Genomic DNA, 13,310 nt, shown 5'->3' on the forward strand with positions numbered 1-13,310 from the left:
GAACAAAATGGATGAAAAGTAAAAGACTTTTGTAAACTATTCACAGGTAGTCACAAAATATACGTGTGTGTTTTTCTGGCATTTCCTTTTGCAGAAACCGTTCGAGGAACTTGCCGTAATTTACGTCTTGCAATGCAGAACTTTAGAGGGCTGAAGTTTATTATTTATTTTATTTATTACATTTGCATCCAACCTTTTCTCCAGTGAACTCAAGGTTTACTTACGTGGTTCTCTCCCTCCTCATTAAATTCCCACAGCAACCCTGCGTAATAGGCTAGGCTGGGTAGTAAGTAACTGACCAGGGTCACCCATGGCAGAGAGTCGATTCAAACCCTGGTCTCCCAGGACTTAGTCCAATACTCTAGCTTCTGCAGTACTCTAGCTTTCTAAATGACTTTAAATTGCCAAACTCATGAAATGCTCTTGAAAAATATTATAACTCAGGGAGGGGTCTCTCAGCTGCATGGGCCCTTCTACATATACTGAGTGTACCTATAAATGTACCATTGGGTAAACTGCTTATGAACATGGAGGCTCTATTTAACTGTCAGGGCCAATAAGCACCAATAAACATATTCTCCATTTAATTCCATGTAAAGTAAGTGACCGCTGATGCTTCTTTTTGCAGGAAATTCCACACATGAACGATGTGTTATTTGGGGAAATGCTTTCTTTTTGTATATTTGAGAACCTGTTTGTTCTCCCTTATTTAATAAGGGATGGTCAAAAGCAGAAGTCAGAAGTGCCAGTTGCTTCTCGTAAATCTCGTCCACCTTAACCAAACAAAACAGAATGTGCCAACTCACAGACAACCCTATTATTTGACTTGCCGAAGAGCTTCTCCCAAAATTAGTTTTCGCTGAATGGGTGGGGGTGGGGTATGAACTCAAGACACTTCAGAAAGTGCATTGGAAAAAACTAGCTGATATATATATATATATATATATATATATATATATATATATATCACCAGACTTTTGAGAAAATAATGTAAGTCCATGAACGAAGAGGGAAAGTTATATATTGAGAGCTCATCTAAAGGAAAACAACACATGACACAGAATACAGTTAGTTGGTGGTGGCTTTTACCTGATTTAATATTTGATTATGACAATGTTTAATTGCTGTAACCCTCCCTGAGGTCTTTGGGCAAACAAGAAGATATAAATAATATAAGCAGATAAATCTTTGCATCTCATGTGTGGGGTTTTTTTTATTTAAAAAAACCCCTGCCGCCTCAATGCAAATACGAGATTTAACATTAGGGCTAATTTGCGCCTAAGACGTCAGTCATGAACAGAAACTCTCCATTCCGCAGAATGGCACTAGGATAAATAAAAGACAGCAAGACTTTGATTTAAGTTGGCTGCAACCTTTGAAACAACGTAAATTAGAAATCTTTACAGGTCTATGAATAATAATCCCGCAACTGGAAATGCTGCAAGATTTGACATTTTGTGGCAGAGCCCAGCAATATACACCTTGGATAAAACACTAGGCTGCATTTGTTCCTTTTTAATATTTAAGTTGTTGTTTGTAGTCGGGTTCATACAGCAACACAGTGTAAGTTCGTTGGCGTTTCTGCCGCTCATTTGACTTGTTATTCCCCCTGCTGACACCAGCGATCCCAAACATGTCAGGAAATAGGAAGGGAAATCTGTGGTGAATGAAGAGGAATAGGTCATGATTAGTGGAGAGAAGACAATGTATCAGTTAAAGATCAAGTTGTGAAGCTGAATTAGCCAGAGAATAATTAACTGCTTGTTAAGATGTAAATCTGAACAAATTTAATCTGACAATCTCATTTGTTGCTGATTTAAGCAATCTAACGCCAACCAAAGAAGAAATCTGGACTTTAAAGAACCCCCAAATAAATTAAAAAGTTAATGTAGCAAATATGTGCATATGAAAAGAAATTGTATCATACCTATGGAAATCACTCTGGGAATTTAGTTATGCAGCCCACAAGACTTAACTCTCCCTGCTGCAGAAAGAACAAAACACAAAATGAATACATTTCACATTCATAGGTATATATGTTTGCTAATCTAGCATGGGGGTAGAAAGATGTCTTTTATTACCATTACATGCAGCAAATTTTATGTTTCTTTCATTTTAATATGCTCTGTTATGATTGTGCAGTATTTACATGAGTCTAAGTCACTTTTATTTCAAGGGAACTAGCTTCCGAGTGAACATGCTTAGGGTTTATGGGGCTGCTGCAAGTTTAAACATTTCCCCTAAGGGAAAAATGTTGAACATATTTAGAAGAATTATTTACAGTCTGGGGTGATATACTTGGGCTGCAATCCTACACTCCCTTCCTCTGGGAAGAAATGTCGTGGAACGTAATGAGGCTTACTTCTGAGTAGACATGTCTAGAATCACACCACTGATCAATCTATTGTTGCAGTGCTGAACTGATTAAATAAGTGAGTAATGACCCCTGTTTTCCTCCAGTAATATGTTCAATATTCTTTTTACCTGATGTAATATTGATGGGGAATCAAATGAAATTCCTATGGGTTGCATCAGTCTAAATACCGTCCAGAGTAAACTCATTTGAATAAATGAACCTGTTAGTCAAGAGCATTGATTTCGGTGGGTCTACTCTTGAGCAAGGCTAACACTGGACACAACCCCAAATTTTGGTTGTTTTACTAACTGTGTTAAGCTTCCATTAGAGATGGCAAGTCCATCTGTTTGACAGTTACATTGCTTCCCTGAGCAATGAGTGGTGTGCCTGGTGCTTTGGTTGTTAAATTCAAGCCTAATAAATTTATAAACTCTTTTTTTCAGAAAACATTCTTGACAAAGTCCTATGCAGTATTATTTTTTGAGTGCACTTTCTCCTCCAAGGAGCTCAGTGTGGCATACAGGGTTCTCTATCCCCGCCCCCCATTTAAACCTTACAACAACCCTGTAAGGAAGCATGGGCTGAAAGGCAGTCCCCCCAGGTCCCCCGAGGAGCTTCATGTCCAGGTGGGGATCTGAACCCTGGTCTCCCAGGTCCTAATCCAACCCTCTAACCACTACTGCACATTGGCTCTCAGTAATAAAAATGACCAATGCAAATACCATTGAAATGCACTAAAAGAAGAGTAAGCCAACACAGTCCTGTTAGCCAGATGTTGCTGGACTACATCTCCCAGCATCCCTGAACATTGTCCATCTTGCCTGGGGTTCTGGAGTCCTGCAGGATCTGGAGGGCCCTGTTACCACCGCTCTAAAACAGCCACACTTTGTAATGATCTAAAAAAATCAGCACCAAAACAGTCAACTAGCCCAGGATAAACGCAGTAACCTATCAGCATTTTAAAACGTCTCCACAGCCCAGATTACATCAAGGACTGAAGGCTCGGAGGGGGGGCAGAAATTTATTTTTTCTTTCTTGGATTTTATTTCCAGTTTCTAAACTACCTTGCTCACCTCTGTGGAAGGTGCACATACAATGGCCAAGAGAATCTGGTTGATATATAAAGGATGACCAAAATGACCACCCTTCTTCTTTAAAATATGTTCAAAGTGGTTTATCATCATAATTGTCATCAATTTATTCATCACCTTCTCAGCCACCATCTCAAGGTGATTTACATAACAGGTAAAAAAAAGGTAAAAGCATAGCAACAAATACATTTAAAACAAGACTGAAACGCTAACAAGTGGACAATTTGCAATAAAATATTCATTTTCATTTTATTATCAAGTATATGTAGTCTCCAGGTGGCATACAAGGTTCTCCCCCTCCTTAATCTGTCCTCACAACAACCCTGTGAGGTAGGTTAGGATGAGAAACTAGTTTTCAAAATCACTCAGTAAAATTTTTAACCCTAAGTCTCTTGGGTCCTGGTTCTACGCTCTAACCACAACACCAGGCTGGCTCTTTCCAGAAATCTATTCAGAAGGGTGTCCCATTGAATTCAATAACACCTACTCCAAGGTAAATGGGTATAAGATTGTAGCCTCTCTAGCTGTTTTTTCTGGCATTTTATTCTAGTAGGCTTTTGCCTGCTAAGGTTTAAAAAAGGAGGTTATTTTTATCGTGATCTCTGTCATGGTTGCTTTTGAATAGATTTCTTTTTTAAAAGTTGTGTACTTCATATGTCGTGAATTTTACCTTGTTTTATTCTTTGTATTGTAATGTATATTTAATATACTGTGATTTTAAAATGCTGTCATCTGACCTGAGTGATGCATTGACCCTAGACGGATGTGGTAGAAATTTTTACAAAAATAAAAATAAAATATTTCATTAGTAAGAATTTGGAATAACAGTGTTTGCCATTCGTTGGTCCACAATACGCTCCTTGAACAAACTGATGTTGCCCCATTAACTTCATCCCTGAGAGCCAGTGTTTCCCACTTCCCCTAGAAATCTAACCATTAAACACCTTAACCTTTTAATACGGGATAAATGCTGTATTAAATGAATCACCGGAGCAAAATGTGGATCAGTCAAAAAGAAAGGAACAAGCAAAAACCTTGAATTGTGCCCTGATATACTAATTAATTATGGTTTGCAAATAGACAGCCAGTTTTCCTCTCTCCATACTGGAAGTCTGAACAACCTCTGATGAACCAAGATTTTAACGCTTGAAGCCACAAATAGCAACAAGAACAGCTTCTTTTAACTGTTAAACGACGGTTTTACACCAAATTAGTGTTCTGAGCAGCTAAACAGAGATGATGAGGTCGAATCTGCTTTAAATTGTCAGGTTCTCGGAATCTTGACGGTTTTTTCCTCCCCTGGTTTGATCTGCAGAAGTAGCAATGCCCCCTAATGGATGAAGATGGAACTCCTTTCCTAACCAGCTCAGCAGGCTTCCTCCTGATAAAGATCTTTACCCAGACTTTAAATCCTTTAAAACAGATTTACAAAGCAAAAGTTTATCTGGAAGAATAACAAAATGCTGAGGTGGAGGCTTGAAAAATATTTGGATTTCTTTGCTGCACGCCAGTACTTGAAAGAGGGTGGCTCCCGAATTTCAGCAACACCAAAATTCAAGTTGAATTCTGCGGTTTTCAGTTTTGATCTGAAAATTCATGCCCATTCATTTGGGAAGTATTTAAGCACTTTCAAAGCAGCACTTACAAGCACCCAGACAATAGGTTAACCCTTTTTTGTCAATTCTGCACGGTGCATTTTTTAAAACTGGGAACTCTTTTAAAACTGTGAACATTTGTTTTCCAGATTAACACCTGTTCCATTTCATCCACAGAACAAAACATTTAAAGACTACATAATCAATGAGGCAATGCAACTGCGAGCAAAATACACACTTAATGAGAAAGGCAAAGGGTTTGTGTAGCTTGAGGAGTACGCACACAGCGGGATGATAGTGTAACTTGGAGTGGCAATGGATGTATTGGGTTGCCATTCATGGACTAACACTAACCAGAGTAATTCCAAAAACAGAAAATGATGGGCACACATCCTGATCTGGACAAATTCCAGATTGCTAAATGAATTTTCCATGGAAATCTGTTGCTTGTGACTGGGAAAATTGAATTGTTGCCAGAATCCTTCCTTAATAAACAAGTAACATTTTAGAAAAGTGATACATTGTTTGCACTCAGAAAACTTTGCTTTTGTTTGTCAAAATCTTTGAATTTTGTAATGTTTATCAAAGTTGTGGTTTATTTTTTTTTAAAAAAAATCTTCCTTTTTGCTGTAGACATCTCTGCTTCAACATGAGTATCATAAATGTGTCTCCATAGTCTCTTTTCTTTTCTTTTCTTTTTGGTGCCATGACTCGGATCTTAGTCTTATTAAGACACGTGGACTCCAAACCTGCTCTGATGTGCTCACAGATCTATCTCCCCCTTCCACTCCAATTGTGGAAGCCTCCGCACACAGAGAGATTCTCCCTTTGCCTGAATTTGAACTTTGAATTTGATTCAAAGAAAGTTTATTGTGCTGAAATCCTGGGTGTAATACATTTACCTGCGTGCAAGTCCTGTCGAGCTCAATGGGGCTTGCTTCTGAGTAGGCTTGCGCTGCAAGCTAGTCATCATTACCAAGTGTCATTGGTTTCATTGAAAGAACAACTCATTGACTTTGATGTGGGGCCATTGATGTTCTGGAGCATGGCTTAAAAAATGATAATCTGTGAATTTGGGGGCTGTGGCTCTGTTGTCTGTACTTTGGAAAACTTTCCAGGATTTGAGATTTCATTATGTCAGCACATATAATCTGCACATCCCACTCCCTGCATATATGTTACCTGTCAACAGATTCTGAAATAATTCCTATGACTCTTCACAAAATAGTAACGCACGCAGAGGTCACCCCGCCCTCCAGCTCCTTTAAGCAAAATCTTTCTTTCTGTTTCCCCGCTCATTTCAACCATCTGCAAACAAGACATACTGTCCTATAGATTTTTATCATATCGCTAGCGGTGTCTTTTAAAATCTGTTGTTAAAGCTGGTGCCTACCTGCCTTTCTATTTATCCAGTGTTATTGGGATTAAGGTAAACATATTTATAACGCAGAAATAAAATTGAAATCCTAAGGATTTAATGCAGCAAGCTACATTTTGACAAAATACTAATGTACAAATGTCTACAATCCTGCTCGCAAGAAGAAAATACGGATAGAACAATTGCATTGAAAGAGTAAAATAAAACCAAGTTAAATAGTGTGAGCCATGTGAACTTTTTAAAAGCTGCTTTTTCTTTGTATAAACCTCCCCATATTCTGAATGTGTGGTTTTTAAAAAAGATTGTTGCCTGCCCAAAATCTTCCGGGAGCGAGACAAATTAAAAACTGACTGACAGATGTAGAGATGTACGCATTCAGTGGAGAGATGCGTAAATGGAATGCTATATCTGTTAATGAAGCCTCTAATCAGCTTGCAATAAATCTGCAGCGAGGAAAAAGAGCTAGCAGCTTTTGAAAAGAAAATCTGAAGCATGTAGGGCAAAATATGTTATAAAAACAAAAGTTACGGTGAATAAAGGGCATGCAGACCTCTGAAGTAACTTTCAACAGCAACCAGTATTTACCCAACAAGTTTTCTTAATAGGGTGATAGATTACTGAGGTTTCTCCAGAAAGGTTCCAAACACACTGAAACTGGAAGGTCTTATATGATTCCTGAGAAAGTGTGTGCATTTCATGCATGGGATAGTGGAGGAGGGGTGGGAAGATGGGCAAAGCATTGAAAGAGAAAGATCCGGTACCTACAGATTGAAGAGTCCACCTCTCTCCCAAGCCGGTTGCTTCTCGTCTGCCGGTCTCCCTTTCCTTAAGTAAAAAAAGGAAGCATGTCTCTCTAGCACAGCTTCAGAAATAACCCATCAGGAAGTTGGCAATATCTCCCGACTAAACAATCATTTAAGGAAACACAACAAATGCATAAAGGCTACTCGTTTTCCTGAGGCTGCCTTGGAAGGCGGAATTGCACAGAAACTCTGAAACAAACAGATTGCAAATCTGACGGCCGGACATGTCAGTAGGAGAGACGGGCCTTTCCCTCTCCACCTCCCTAGCCTGAAAGGCAGTAAAATTAAAAGAAACTGTACTTCATAAAAGACCGGAGCAATTTTCCATGAACCTAAAGCAATCCATGTTCCTGAAACATTTACACAGCATTTCATAATTTCCTTGCTCCTCCAGAAATTTAGACTGGAGTATTTCCTCGCACAAAGTAAGAGAGAACAAGACAGAATTATGTCACTTACAATGTATTTTCATGTGGATTTGTAGACATTGTATTGTTAGCACCTAAGACTAATTTTAAGAAGCCAGAAACCAAATTACACTCAAGAATAACAGCTAAGTGGAATTCATTTTAATCTGTTTGCTTCCAGACCATGTACACAAGCTCGCGTCAATGCTAATAAATTCCGAATTCTTGTCACTATTTAGTTCCACATTCACTAGCACGGGGATGGGGGGTGCATTTGATTGGTTTGCATTTTGATAGGAACCTCCCTCATTAGCATTTCCCAAATCAGAATGCTGACTGCAACACTAGCTGTCTTTGGAAAGCTGCACATCCTCAAGTTTTGCAATGCACTTCTCCAGCTTAACCATAATGTATAAAAATGCATTCTATTCGCAAAATTCCCTAGGACAATGGTAAATATTGGGCTAAGTTACATCAAAAGTGCATGCATTAGTATAAATGCACACACACACAAGCTCTGCACAATTTCTAAAATTGCTATCGGGTGACTGATTTTATGATTAGAATTTTAGAAACTGAAATTGATATATTTGACCATCCCCACAATCAGCCATAATCAGTCATTGAGAAATTGGTTAAAGCTTGATATGGGGCTAGCCCATAGTGCAGGATTAAATGGTGCAAGTTTCATTTTATGCAGATAAATGTAAGACAGATTTCCTCTTGAGATAAATTCTGGCCCCACAAGTGAAAACTGTGTCAGTGGTTTGGTTTTAGAGGGCACGATTCTGAATTTACTTTCACTTCTCAGATGTTGAGTAAAGGTTGTCCAAAACCTTTTGTATTGCCAGTAGAAACAAATCTTGTCTCTTTTATCGTTTCTCCAAACTGAAGGCAAAACTTTGTTTATTTTTAATTTGCTCATCGGAACACCAGGAAGCCACTATGACAAAGAGCTCACTGTCTAGGAATATAGGCAGATTTGCCAACTTTTAAAAATGATAAAGAGACCAGAAAAGAAAGGTTGTTTGAAGCAGTTAAAAACATAGCAAAATCCTTTTAAACTGAGTTACTTTTCTCCATTTCATACAAACATTTTTGAAAAACGGCAATTTTAAGTCACCAAATCCAATAGTCATTGTATATACTTTCTATAAACAAAGTGTATATACTTTATAGGAAATCCTGTGTACTAATTTTACACAAATATGTTTGGGGTTACATTGAGTGGATACTGCTAACTGCCTTGACGCCACTCAATGTGTGTAGCAAAGAAAACTGGGGCATCTAAAAGATCAAGATGTATATCACGGCAAAAGATAATAATGAAATGCACCTCATAAAATTAAAAGTTCCACAACTCAACATGGGATCAAAAGACATCATGGTGGAATGCATCTAATTGCATATAAGAAAAACATATCTACTATGATTTTATAAAAGTTTGAGTTATGGTAGCCTAAAAAAAAAAACCCTAAGCAGTAACAACATAGTCTTAAGTGTTTTATTCCTTATTAAAAAGCACCTCTCACCATTTGTACTGGTGACAATCACTTTTTCAGAAAAATGGAGGCAGTTTGAAAGGGGGAGGAATGCTTGTGAGTGATATACTAAACTCACTTTGGTTTCTGTTGAACAGCTTTTGCAATGTTTCAAGACCCCTTTTTCCCCAAGTGACAGTGGCACAAAAGCACTATGTGTGCACACCATAAGAAGCAAAACTTTCAAATCACTTAAAAAATAAAAATAAAAAGTCATCCAATAACAAAATTAGAAGTAAGCTTTGCCCTTGCAGGGTTGATTTTTTTAAAAAATTAATTGCTCTGGGGAGGCTGGGGAAAACAGACTGGAACTGTGACATGGGGAAGGTGAGCTTTAATCCTTGCCTCTGCTATGATCCAATTCAAGTCCCCACATGCCCGCTGTTTGCAATGGAAGGAAAGCTACCATTGTCTCCAAATGGAAGGAAACCTCATTGGCTCCAGGTGAGAAGAAAGCTCAAGCACCACTGCTTCTGAGTTACATTGTCACATTCCGCCAAGCTAAGCAGTTGGCTCCTTACCTCTCTCGCCCTGACCTAGCCACTGTGATCCACACGACGGTCACCTCCAGACTGGATTATTGTAACTCGCTCTACGTGGGGCTGCCCTTGAGACTGACCCAGAAACTCCAGCGGGTGCAGAATGCCGCGGCAAGACTCCTTACGGGGTCCTCGCTGCGAGATCACATTCACCCGGTGCTATACCAGCTGCAGGAGTATAGGATCAGGTTTAAGGTGTTGGTTTTAACCTTCAGAGCCCTATACGGCCTATACGGCCTAGGACCCTCGTACCTATGGGACCGCCTCTCCTGGTATGTCCCACAGATGAACTTACGTACTTCAAACAAAAACATCTTGAAGGTCCCAGGCCACAGAGAGGTTAGGCTGGTCCCAACCAGAGCCAGGGCTTTCCCGGCTGTAGCTCCGATCTGGTGGAACGCTCTGTCACAAGAGACTAGGGCCCTGCGGGACTTGACATCTTTCCGCAGGGCCTGCAAGACAGAGCTGTTCCACCAGGCCTTTGGCCAGGGCACAGCCTGACTCCCTCCTTTGGCAATCCTCACAGAACTTCTAGCCCAATGGTTGCCATTAATTTGATTGGAATTAATTTTATAATGAAATGATTTTAGAATGTTTTATCGTTTTACTGTTGTTAGCTGCTCTGAGCCTGGCTTCAGCTGGGGAGGGCGGGATATAAATAATGTTGTTGTTGTTGTTGTTGTTGTTGTTGTTGTTGTTGTTGTTGTTGTTGTTATCTTCTATCATTTCTCCACAATCAACCATGCAAAGCTGGCATATCGATTTGCAACAGAGATGAAGAACCCGTGGCCCTCCAGATATTGTTGGGACTCCAGCTCCACATTGTTGACAGCCAGCATAGTCAATGGGAGGGGATGATGGGAGGTGAAGTCTACAACATCTGGAGGGTCACAGGTTCTCCACCCGAGTAAGACTTTTGGTCAATCTTCCCAGCACTTTCTTCCGGGGATTGAAACTGGGCCCTTTGGCAGGCAAAGCATATGCTCTAACATTGCACTTACATCCCCTCCTCAAGCAATGGTGCTGTCTCTGTGGTACCGACTGAGTCCCAGCTCAGAAGATCATGCGCATGCACAGGGGTCTTCTCAGTGGCTTCCCTGCAAATGTGAAATGCATTTCTCTTGGAGATCCATTGTGTCCTGGGCATCTTTAGGGAAATGTAAAAGTCAAAACACGTGGGATTACGGCAGGTGCCTGATGTTTCTTGCAAAAGCAATGGACCTTTCTGCAAAAACATACACTTCTGATTCAGCGGTGAAATGGTTAGAACTCTCTTGCTGCTTTTTCTGGTACTCAGGACTGAAATTGGGTGAAATGATGCAGCAAGAGCTCTCAATATTTTGCCAGCACGCTGTAGCTGCCTGCTTTCACCACTGATACAGTTCAGAATATTTGAGAGAGAGAGAGAGAGAGAGAGAGAGAGAGAGAGAGAGAGAAGAGTAACATGATTTGAAATGAGCCAACTTTTCATACATGCTATTTTCTGGTTTGCAGAAATTTCAGCGTAGAATTCGACCTTCTCTGACATATAATTTTTGGATTTCCACAGTGCTGAACTCAGATGCTTTGGGGTTGCAGGGTGTGAACTGACCTTGTGCCAGGATTATCTTCAGATTGGTTCATAGATTTCTAACGATGGGTTATGCCGAGAGTTTGAACGTCACTGTTGACAGTAGCGCGCATATATATATATATATATATATATGAAATAATGAATGTTTTCTTGCAACTTGGCTGCCTTCCATTCCCTCCCAGTGATGAGAAGGCTCTATAAACACTGGATAGGAGATTAGCACTGCTGTTCTAACCTCATATAGAGATCTGGGCCTTGGAGATGGCTTGGCCACTGGCAATCTGATGTGGTTCACAATGCCCTTTTTGGTTTTTTTTTTCTTTTTTTAGGGAAGGGCTGAACCACTGGAATTGCAGATCCGAGCTGACCCTGTTGTCTCCCCCTGTGATTTACCCTTGAAATGTGCTGGGCAAAGAAGCTTGTCACCTCTTACTATCCTCCCCACTCTCTCCCTCCCCCTTGTGTGGGGGAGTTAACAAGTCAGAGATGGGTGTCAAAGCTATCTTGAGGAACCATTCCAAAAATCCAGCCAACTTTTTAATGGATGATGCCTTTGCGCTTGGCAGTTAGGCTGGGCAGCCTAACAAATGTGAGCTGGGGACTGCCAAAGAGGATTTCCTAGCAGACACTGTGTGTTTGTGTGTGAGAGAGAAAGAGAGAGACCCACTAGCATTGTAACTTGCAAGTTTATATTTCTTTAAAAGCGGGGAGTGGGGGAATCAACAGACAGAACAATTCATTATTTAGATCTGGTTCTAAAAGGCTATTGATTTATGAATCAGAGGCGGCACCCCACCCCTTATCTCTTTGACCTCATCTCCTGATGCCTCCCCCCTCCCCAGGAGGTTTTACTCCTCCACTTCTGCCACTCTTAACTGCCTGATGATCTCACACGAGGGATGAGGGTGGTGGAATGTGTTTCAGTTTGCATTTAAAGGTGAGCCCACCTAAATTCGCAGGCTCTGAAATAATACGCGAACCGAAAAACAGCCATCCTTTGGAAGTGGCACTTTTCTGAATTTTGCAACGCAGTTCTGCCACCAAGTGATGTGTCTAAAAATGCATATGCCAGGGTAAAGCATAAATAAAAAGGCATGTGTTGTTGAAAATGCCATGCAGTAATGCATTGGGTTGTATCCCACATTAGTCCTACTTAGAGGAGACCTGTTGAAATTGATGGGCATGACATGGGTGCATTGAATTCAATGGGTCTCCGTTGAGCGGGATGCTACCTGTTATATTAGGGAAAGTTGGCTGGCAAAAAACGAGTCTATTAGGGGAAATTACATAGGAAAACGTGTACATTAGGAGAAAGGTGTGCTCAAGTGCTGATGAATTTTCATGTGGACTTTTTATAAGTGTAAACTGATCTGGAAATGTGAAGAATTGCACTTAAGCTTGGAAAAATGACAAACTGAGAAAAATCAATACTGACAGATTTGTCTCTCTCCTAAACTAGTCTGCTGCTTCTCCCTAAGTGCCCCCTTAAGATTGGATTTTTCTCCCAGAACAAATTGTCACCTTTCTCTCTAACCTCCTCAAAGCCTGAAATCCACAGAAGATAAAGCTCTCCCCCCAAAAAACCTCCTCCGCCAGCCATACTCTGTGAATTAGAGTCTGGTTGCAGCCCATCAGTGTGAGGTTAGAGCTCTAGACAGCAGAAGCAGGTCCTTTATAGTGGTGGCTTCCAGGCTGAAGAATATATTCAATTACCTCCAGAAAATGCGGACCAATAGTGAACGACTTTTGGTCTAGCAGGTTGTGCTTTATGTATTTTAGTCAGGCAGTTTTTGTGAATTTGTAAATGACGCCTATTCTATTTCTATTATTTGATTTGACTTCCCGGTTTCTGTGTGCGCGCGCGTGTTCTGAACTTTCTTCTTCCTTTTTTAACTTCTTGGAAAAGTGGCATTAAAATGCTTTAAATAAATAACAGCCAAAATCCCCTAGCCACAACTAAGCCCGAGAATGGCAAACTGCACTGCCCACCATTTAAATTTCAATTTTATCTATTCTCTTACAATTTA

At 40.2% G+C, this 13,310-nt stretch overlaps 1 long non-coding RNA gene across 1 annotated transcript; it reads right to left on the minus strand.

The window, feature by feature from the left end:
* Positions 1-1,063: 1,063 nt before the first annotated feature.
* On the minus strand, positions 1,064-2,039 carry LOC128419416 (uncharacterized). The gene is made up of 2 exons (XR_008331845.1): positions 1,928-2,039; positions 1,064-1,657 (listed from the first exon to the last, which is right to left on the minus strand). It is a non-coding gene; the product is annotated as an uncharacterized LOC128419416 (long non-coding RNA).
* Between the last annotated feature and the right edge of the window lie 11,271 nt (positions 2,040-13,310).

The sequence above is a fragment of the Podarcis raffonei genome, chromosome 8 (genome assembly GCF_027172205.1).
Source record: "Podarcis raffonei isolate rPodRaf1 chromosome 8, rPodRaf1.pri, whole genome shotgun sequence".
Taxonomy (NCBI): domain Eukaryota; kingdom Metazoa; phylum Chordata; class Lepidosauria; order Squamata; family Lacertidae; genus Podarcis; species Podarcis raffonei.